Source organism: Myotis davidii, unplaced genomic scaffold, assembly GCF_000327345.1.
Source record: "Myotis davidii unplaced genomic scaffold, ASM32734v1 scaffold573, whole genome shotgun sequence".
NCBI classification, from domain to species: Eukaryota; Metazoa; Chordata; class Mammalia; order Chiroptera; family Vespertilionidae; genus Myotis; species Myotis davidii.
In genome coordinates, this window is record NW_006285997.1 from 321,971 (window position 1) to 331,514 (window position 9,544).

General features: G+C 58.9%; 1 long non-coding RNA gene across 2 annotated transcripts in view; it reads right to left on the minus strand.

Moving 5' to 3' along the window:
• LOC102761654 overlaps positions 1-8,138 on the minus strand; it is a 9,610-nt gene extending 1,472 nt beyond the window's left edge. Inside the window, exon 1 of one of the 2 annotated variants that reach the window (XR_435318.2) lies at positions 7,484-8,138. This is a non-coding gene — a long non-coding RNA (uncharacterized LOC102761654). The remainder of the gene's footprint in view (positions 1-7,483) is intronic. The other variant, XR_435317.2, reaches the window with a different exon arrangement.
• Between the last annotated feature and the right edge of the window lie 1,406 nt (positions 8,139-9,544).

Here is a 9,544-nt window from a genome sequence, read left to right on the forward strand (position 1 = left end):
CAGAACCCCCCGCCCCCCCCCCCCCCTTCACTAGTATATTGAGTGCTGATCCTCTGAGTCTGGCCTGGCCTTCCTCCCCAGCGCCATCTCTCACTGCCTCCCCAGACACCGCCTGTTCTTCAGCCACCTCGTTCCCAGCGCACAGCTCTGCTGCCCTCCCGGAGCGGTCACTCACGCTGCCCCGTGTTCCCCATGTCCTAACTCCCAGCCTCACCGTGCAAAAGGCCACCCGTCCCACGAGGTCTAGCTCCGATGCCGCCCCTTCATGAAGCCTCCGACCAGAATGGCCTCTTCCTCCTCGGCCTCCTCAGCCTCCCTGCAGCGCTCTCACGGCTCTCGCTGCATCCGCGCAGGCCCACGGCTGTTCACACCCTGAAGCAGCACGTATACCCACCGAGCGAGCCGCCCAGATAAGGGTGCCAGCCGGGGGCAGGGCCCCCGCTGTGTCCGGGCCCTCCCTCCAGAGGCTGGGGAGCGAGCCCGTGGCCTTGGCTGACGCGGAGGGAGAAGGCCCCGGGCTGAAGGAGTGCAGAACTATTTTATAACCCGGGCTCTTTATCATCCAGAAACAACGCAGGCAACAGTTTTGCTACTCTCCGCTCTCTGAGCCGCATCGTCCAGGCTCCCAGCCCCGGAAGCTGTGCTTTGCCTGCATTTGGGGCGCAGTCCTCGTATCCGCATCCACTCATGGCCGCTTAGGGGCTTTCCTGGGGCAACTAGCCCTGGCCACCTCATCAGGTACACACTGGTTTTACACAGTTTGTCAACACAGCTGTCATTTCATGAAATTGTCAACTCCCTGCGAAGAACCTTGTTTTCGTCACCTCTATCCCTCAGAGCACATGGAAGGGTTGTCGTTGTCATTACAGACAGTCTGTGTTCAGTGAACGTTAAGAAATACTTGTTGACTAGATTTCTCTGGGCCCTGAAAAGGGAGCGCTGTTACACATGTTGCTTTCAGTGGCATGAACTCTGAGAGCTCCTTTTCATAAAACCAGCTTAACTGTATCTCTATTATGTCTATGGTTTAACTCCAGGTCAGGACAGACACACAAAGATTTAGCCATCGACCTCATCAGACTGATCCAAAACCAACATAGTGGTTTTGCAACATCTTTGAAGAAATTAGAAGACTCCCAGCAACACGAGAGAGTCACCAAATAACTGGAAATGCGAGGAGAAGCGGGGACAGGGCGAAGGGCTTTCTCCCGCCCAGGCTTTGGAAAGAACACCCTCCCTAGGGACTTGGTCTTAATGGAGGTGGCCTGGCGTGCCACGGGTCCTCCAGGAGGCAAGGGTTCGTGGTTGGGCTCATGGATGTTCACACCTGAGGTTCTGTGGGTAAGAATGAAGGGGAGACCATGGACATAAGGCAGGCAACGGGCTGCGTCCACCTTCTGGACTGAGAAAATTCTCCCAAATAAGAATCACATGTCTGTTACCAACCTGACATCACGGGATGCCTCTTACCTCCTAAGAAGGTGAATCCTCGTCCCGTCCCCGCCTACAAAACACAACTGACGCAGTCGAACGTTCCATCTAACAGACATTACCATCGTGGTATCTTCAGATGTTGCAAGAATAAATTTCACATTAACCTGAATCTGTGGACACAGGTGAGGTGAGCTCTGACCTCTCATGGGATGTGCATATCAAGGACTTTGGTTCAAGAACAAGAAACATAAATAAGCCTGGCTGGCATGGCCCAGTGGCTGAGCGTCGACCTATGAACCAGAAGGTCACAGTTCGATTCCTGGTCAGGGCTCATGCCTAGGTTGCTGGCTTGGTCCCAGCGTGGGGCGTGCAGGAGGCAGCCAATCAGTGATTCTCTCTCATCATTGATGTTTCTATCTCTCCCTCTCTGAATTCAATAAAAATATATTAAAAATAAACACAAGATGTGGTATTGGAACCTCTCTTGATGCAGCAACATGGAAGGGTCTCTGAGAGACTGCGGTCGTGGCTTTGTGGGGTTCTTCGCGTGGCAGTGAGAGTAACTGTCCTCCGGGTCCTCAGTCTAAGACTCACCGCCCACCAGCTGACAACGCGGCCCCTCCCTCTGCCACATGGAGCTCCTAGAAGGTCTCCAAGTTCACTGTGCCCGAGCTGCCGGGCAGGCATAGGGTGGGCACGGCCTACCTCTCAATCTCATCTGCACCTCTTCCGTCTGCTACACCGCCGGCTCCGCTGTCGGCTTCGCCAGCCCCAATACCAAGCTCATTTTCCCCAGGACTTCCTGCAGCTGCTCCGTTCGCCTGATACGAGGTCTCCTGAGCTTCCCCCACTGCCACTCAGATCTCAGCTTAAATGACGCCTCCCCCGCCCCCCACCAAGCCTGTGATCTCCCGAAGCGCCTTGCCCCGGCCTCTCTCTGGCTCAGTCACTGTCGTCTCTGGTCTCCGCGGGAATGGCGAGGGGGAGGCTTTGTTTTATTGGCTGCTTATCTTCAGAGCTGGAACACGGCGGATGCTCCGTCAGTTTACTGAGTGAATAAGCGGGTAATTCAGTGTCACTCCTCTCCTGCCCCTCCTCCACAGCCCCTCCTGTGGTCCCAGGTCCTGGCCCCTCTGCTTTACATCTCTCCTCTGTTCCTGCAGCTCCTTCCCCAGAGCAGCAGCGATTGTGTGCGTTGTCATTCTGACTGAGACCCCAAGTGGGCAAAGTCCAGGGTTGTCATCTCGGAACCAGACACCAGGGCTTTACTGAGCGCGTGCAGCAGCCTCGTGCACCTTGGAGGGAGGCCAGGGCACCCACTGGGTGAGCTGTCCCAGGCCGCCCTCCCCCTCCCTACGGCAGGGAACAGCCTATGCACCCGACCTTAGCGGCCCTGCTGGACAACAACTGTTTCATTCAGCCAGGAGGGAATGTCCTCTGTACCTGAGCCATGTTCTTAAACGCAAAGAAACTGCTTATGGGGAAGAATGAGGCTTCACTACTGGAGTCTGTCATGGCATTCTCCCAGGTTATTTTGTTTGTTTTTTAACCGCTGGCTCGAGGTGTGCTATACCAGAAGCCTTACACGTTTAATGTGTACACATTGAGTTTGGAGGTAAGTACACACCCGTAACACCATCAGCACCACCAGTGCCATGGACATACCCATCACCTGCAAGCTTCCTCCCGCCGTGTGTGTGTGTGTGTGTGTGTGTGTGTGTGTGTGTGTGTCTGTGCTAAGAACACTTAATTCTCGGCTCTTTCCACACGTCTCAGGTACTTCTTACGACACCCGTGAAGGAAAGATGAGCCTGACCACTCGGGGCTGAAGAAATGGGCTCCGAGTGGGTGTGCAGCTTCCCTGAGCTCGGACTGTTGGCCAACAGTGATTCGAGGTTAGAGCCAGGCCCGTCGCCTCCAGGGTCCCGGCTGGCCTTGGCTCTGGGAACACGACTGCTTGTCCTGGAGCCGTGGTTATGTTTTCAGTGACCCCTGACCCCTGGTGCTGGTGCCTGGTGATGGCCTGGCCGACTCAGACTCCCCTGTTGCCTCTGAGGCTGCAGACAGACGAGCTCGTGCCTCTGTCAGGGGCCCCCAGCTGGCTACTCTTCGTCCTGCAGAGGCCATGGCACTGGAATGGCAGTTCTCCTAAATGGGCTGCCAGGCGTGAGCTATCGTGCCCTGGCGATGCCCCACACACGGGGAATAAAGCATCCCCACCCCCAGGATAAAAGGGTTCATTTGATTCTAAGCATATAGGTCACGACTGTTGTTTCTTTGAAGGCTATTGATTGGTTGGCTTGATTCCCACAGCCTAGTCTTTTTTGTGCAAAGGCGGGATCTCAAATTGTTTCCATTTACGCATCATTGAAGCGACTTCACCTTTGTTTCTATTCTGGTTCTTCGGATGCACACCCTTGCACACAAGGCTTCATCAATGTGAGCTGTCATCACCATCATTACCATCATCATCATCCCATTGACTCACTGGTTTGGATTTTCCTTTACTGGACTTTGAGTTCTTTGTGTGAAGTTCGTCTTCCCAGCTCAGCACCTGCCACTGGCCTGAAACCTAGTGGATGTCCCGTGATGCCCGTGGACCGGATGCCCACGTGACTGCCTGCTTGAACCCTTGACGGGCTCCTGACTGCCCGAATAAACCCACACGCTGTAGCCTGGCTTCCCGGGCCTCCGGAATCTGGCTTTGACCCATCCGTTGGCTTCATCTGCCCCTAAGCAGGCCCAGCAAGATGAGGCGCAGCTCCCCAAATGACCCTTCCCCCCACAGGAGTGTCGTCGGGCCTCTCCTCCACCCCGGTCACTTCTGATGCAGGTGCCCCTTCCTGGACCGTCTCCTGACCCCTTACAGGTGGCCCCCCAGGCTAGGAACAGGCACGCTCCCCACAGTGGTCTGTGGACGTGATAGCACAGTACAGGATGGGGATGCGGCTACACTTTCAGGCTTCAGGGCCAGAGCAGGTCCCCGCCCCCATCGGCACCACACGGAACCCTCTCCCTGGGCCTCAGGGCACTGACTCCAGGACGCAGCCCTCAGATGCTCCTCCTCGTTCAGTTCAGATGCCGATGACTCCCTCAGCACGTCCCTGCGGTGAGGAATCTCAGCAAGTATGTAGGGTCGCCTGCGCCCCCTCAAATGCCTGCTGTGACCGTCACTCCGGACAGATCATTCATCCGCTGCCCTGGGCGCTGGGGCAAGCGCTGTCCTGGGTGGAACACGCTCGCATGTGCCCGGGACCGCCCTGCGTTCCTGCCCTCGCTGTCACTCATGAGTAAGCGGTGTCCCCGTGAGCACACACTCCATCTCCTTTTACAAAGCGAACGCCTACGGAGACATGCTCCACGCTACCAGCCGCCAGATGACACCTTCAGAGAGAAGCGTTGGGAAAGGGTCAGGTCTGCATGTCCTGGTGATGAGGCCACTGCAGCTTTAGAGAGAGCGGTCTCCGCACTGACCAGTGAGGTACATGCTCTGTGACGTCATCTCTGATTTACACGGCTGACGGCGTCATGCCTGTGGCGGCCAGCAGATCATGTGCATTTTCAACTCGAGGACCCCCTCGGCCCGCAGCCGATTCCACCTGCTCGGCGTGAAGACCCCAGGGTCTCCTCTCAGCAGGCCCTCCGCTGAAATAGTTCTCAAAGGCGACATCTGGCCCGAAAAGTCAACCAGGGGCCGGGGTGGGCAGAGCGTGGGGCGTGGAACAGCCCAGGCCCCATCCTGGCTTTGATTCCCAGAATAAACGCGTATGAACAGGAGGATGTAAGAACCGCAGGGCCCGCGCCGCGGGCTTAGGTAACGGCAGGAGGAGCCCGCCCGGGACTGGCTCCGAGGCCGCCGGTGACGCCGCCTCTAGCGCTGGCTCTGCCCCCATCACAGCTGCCTGCTCAGTAAACATTTCCCGAGCACCCAGGCCGCGAGGCCCGATGTGGACAAATATTTACCAACAAGGACGCCCAGGGCAGGGCCAGGGGTGACGCGATCCTTCCCAAGCACCTGAGGGCCCGTGACCGGAGTTTCCTGGGAAAGGGGATTTAGAGAGGCCTCCACGCTCGGCAGGACACGGCCGCCCTGCCTGTCTGTTCCAATACCTCCTTCGTGACTGTCACCTCCTGTCCCGCCGGGCAGTCAGGGGAGGCAGCCTCTGACCTTGGTCACCTGCCCACCCAGCCCAGAAACACAGGTGACGATGGGGACAGGCTTCCCCCAGACCCCCCACTGCCCAACACGCCCTCGCATGACTACAAGGTGGGGGGAGGCCCACGCAGACGTGAGGATGAGTGTGGGCGGGCACGGCCAGGGTGGAGGCTCCCACCTCACGGCACCCTGGCAGCTGGTGACCGTGCCTGAAGCTCCATCACTGAGCCACGCGGCCGGGCTGTATTGATCTCTAGGACAGCTTTCCCCTAAGTTACCATCTTACAAGACACGCAGGACAGCAGCTGGGATGCGACCGAGCTGCCTTTTGTGGCGCGGGGGCCACGGTGGCTCAGGGGCAGCGCTGCCTTGTCCCCACGGAAGAGGGAGATGGGGCAGCCCTGTCTGTGAGACGCAGAACAACAGGCTGACACTAGAGAGACGCTGCCGAAGCAGCGGGGACACTGTGGGGGGAGGCGGAGGAGGTGAAATTGGATTTTTCACACTTGGAGCCGCAGCTGCTCAGAAGGCATCGATCAGGAGGCAGAGCAGCGAGGACAACGCAGACGCCCCTTCGGGGGGAGCGCGGCCCAGGGCAGCTCTGCGGCCGCAGGAACGGCGTGGCCGATCCCAGGAGCCGGACCTCCTGAGTGACCAGTGTCCAGAGGCGTGGAGCCCGGAGGAGCAGGCCAGCGGGCCAAGTGCCCGGCTCATCGGTGCCCAGCGGAACGGGAAGCGGTCAGTGTCGGATGCGGGATGTGCGCGTGGCCACAGCCACACCTGCTGATGCCGGGGCTCCGTCAGCACAGGACGCCCAGACACCCATCGCCACGGCATGGCCAGGATGAGACGGGCCGGGGGTTGAGGCAGAAGGGCCTCAGTGGGTATAAAAGCAAAGCAAGCCCTGGCCAGTGTGGCTCAGCGGATAGAGTGTGGGCCTGCGGACCGAAAGGTCCTGGGTTCGATTCTGGTCAAGGGCACGTACCTCGGTTGCAGGCGCCTCCCTGGCTCGGGGCCTGGTCGGGGCGCGTGCATGAGGCAACCCATCGATGTGCTTCTCTCACATCATGTGTCCCTCTGTCTTTCCCCTCCCCTCCCCTCCACTCTCTCTAAAATCAACGGGAAAGTATCCTCGGGGGAGGATTGAAAAACAAACAGAAAAGAGCAGAGCAAGAGGACCAGTAGTCGACGAGAAGGTTCACCGGTCACACACCTGAGCAGCTCTGATGGGCCTCGGAGGCCCAGGGACTCGGAACTTCCGTGAAGAAGAGGGGTGGGTCGAAGGGGCTGGGCGGGTGGGTCCCGGTGTGTGTGTCTAAGGGTGGAGAGGGTGCGGGTCCTCTTTGAGGTAAAGAAGGCCGATGGGAGACAAGATCGCGAGGCCCCTCCCCAGGCGTTGCATGGGCCCGTGCACGGAGGGGCCGAAGGGGAAACTTCGCAGCGAACGACTGCCTTGGCCCCGTGTGCTTGTCATCTCCCTGCTGGGGTCACTGCCAGTGTTTGCTGCAGCTCAGTGAGCGGCTCCTAACCTCTGGGCAGCGGACACAGGTCAAGGGCGGACGCTCACATCAAAAGCCTTGAGTCGCCCTACCTGGTTTGGCTCAGTGGATAGAGCATCGGCCTGCAGACCGACAGGTCCTGGGTTCGATTCCAGTCAAGGGCACATGCCTGGGTTGCAGGCTTGACCCCCAGCAGGGGGTGTGCAGGAGGCAGCCGATCCATGATTCTCTCTCATCATCGATGTTTCCATCTCTCTCTCTCCCTCTCCCTTCCTCTCTGAAATCAATAAAAATATATATTTAAAAAAAAAAGCCTTGAGTCAGAGTCTCTGTCCTTCAGTCATTCATCAACGTCTCTCTCGTTTTCTCACTTACAAGCGGCGATGGCACCTACCTCGTGGCTGCTTCTGAGAAAGTCCCAGGAAGTTTTTCGCACAAGTTGGCGCCTAGCGATCGATCGCCAGTGAAGGTTACTGATGAGTAAGAGCAGATGAAGTAGCTGGCGCCAGCCCAGAGCCGGCCCAGTTCAGGCTGTGGGCCCAAGTTTAAAAAAGAAAGGAAAGACCATTAATCCTGGGGTGACTGTACATCCCTTGTGCCACATACAATGAGCCAGGGGCCAGGAGGACAGGTGCCTGAGCAGCGCAGCCCTGCTGGCTGGGCCCGGGTTGGCCTTAGTCACTAAGAGGAAGTGCTGAGTCACCCTGCCCCTGGCCCCGCCGCGGGTGGGGACTGAAGTCCTCGCGGGCAGGCCTCCAGCAGAGCAGGCCCAGCGGGTCCATCCCGTCCATCCCGGCTCCTGACCCACCAGCAGCCGACCTCTCTGCCGCCGATTCACGCCCTCATCCCTCGCCACGGACCCGCCTGGCCGTTTCCCCTCTGGGCACCAGCCCCGGCCCGGGCTCCTGAGCTGCACTCTTCCCCACCCTGGGCGCCCCCTGCCAACCAGGCCCTGAGCAGGCTCAGGTGCTCCTGTCCCCCTGGCACAGCGCCCGGTTCCTCCTCTCAGCTGAGTGACGCCAGGAGGGAGTCAGGGGAGAGGGCAGGACATGGGTGCAGCGGAGCAAACACTTGGGTGCGTTTCTTTTTTAAACATGTTTTTATTGATTCCAGAAAGGGAGGGAGAGGGAGAGAGGAACATCAACTGTGAGAGAGAGTCATTGATCGGCTGCCTCCTGCAGGCCCCACACAGGGGATCAGGCCCACAACCTGGGCATGTGCCCATGACCAGAATCGAACCCTGACCTCCTGGTTCATAGGTCGACGCTCAACCACGGAGCTACACCGGCCGGGCACGTTTCCAGATCAACAGAGCTCCAGCACTCGGACCCGTGGTCCCAGGGCCTCCATCTACTCGCTGTTACGGTCCTCCCCATGGGAACGGTCCGCCGGGGACCTGCCGGCCTGCTCTGCGCTGGGGGACAGAGGCTCACCCAGCTTCCCCCAGGGCTCTGCGTGGGGCCTAGGGACAGGGCTGTGTGTGTGTGACCTAGGGACAGGGCTGTGTGTGTGTGTGACCTAGGGACAGGGCTGTGTGTGTGACCTAGGGACAGGGTTGTGTGACTTAGGGAGTGGGTGGCACTCTGTGGGCGAAGCCTCAGGGACACCTGTCACCATCTTGGCTTCCTGGGCGCCTGTCTTGGCAACAAGGCCGGAGGTGGGGTGCACACACCGCTGCAGCCCCACGGGCTCTGTAACCCGCTTCCTGTGTCCTGGTTGTGAAATGCCCGCGGTCAGAAAAGCCTTCCCGGGCCCCCTTCCTCTGCCACCCTGACCGCAGCCCCGGCAGCGACAGCAGGTGGCCTGGCCGCAGCCACCCCTCTCCACTTCCTTCCCTCTGGGCTCCAATCTCGATTGCTCCCTTCACCGCCAGCATTGCAAGCCCCCCTTGCCCTGGCGGGCGTCCTCCACGCTGATGGGGCTGCGGGGCGAGAGCTGCCCGCCTTGGTGCCCCTCGCACACACAACCCTCCCGCAGGGCCGCGGAGGAGGGGCCTCCCCCGAGAGCGGGCCTGTGATAGAGACGCTCTGCTCCCGGGGTCCCGCCCCCACCTCCACCGGCTTTTCTTAGCGGACACTTTAAGGGACTTGCCACCTGCTCGCCAGGTGCTGAGGCCTGATGTCAGCGTTCGTGATAAGAGCAAGTCCGTACTTTTCCTTCTTCCCATATTCGCTTGCGGGTTTTTTTCAGGCCGCGTCTGTGTTCACATTCATTCTCCTGGTGGTGAATGGAACGAATGGACACAATTTCCTCTATTTAGTGCGACTTCTGTTGTGAGTTGTTTTGGAGAGACAGGCGAAGCCCTGGAAGGAGAAGGGACCATTGTTTCCTGATAATAAAAGTACTGAGCCATCGTTTTACAAGACAGGAACAGCCCAGGAACGTCTAGTCACCGAGATAAAAAGCCCAGTGACCTTGCCACCCACGGCATGGGCATGACCCCCAGCCATGTTTT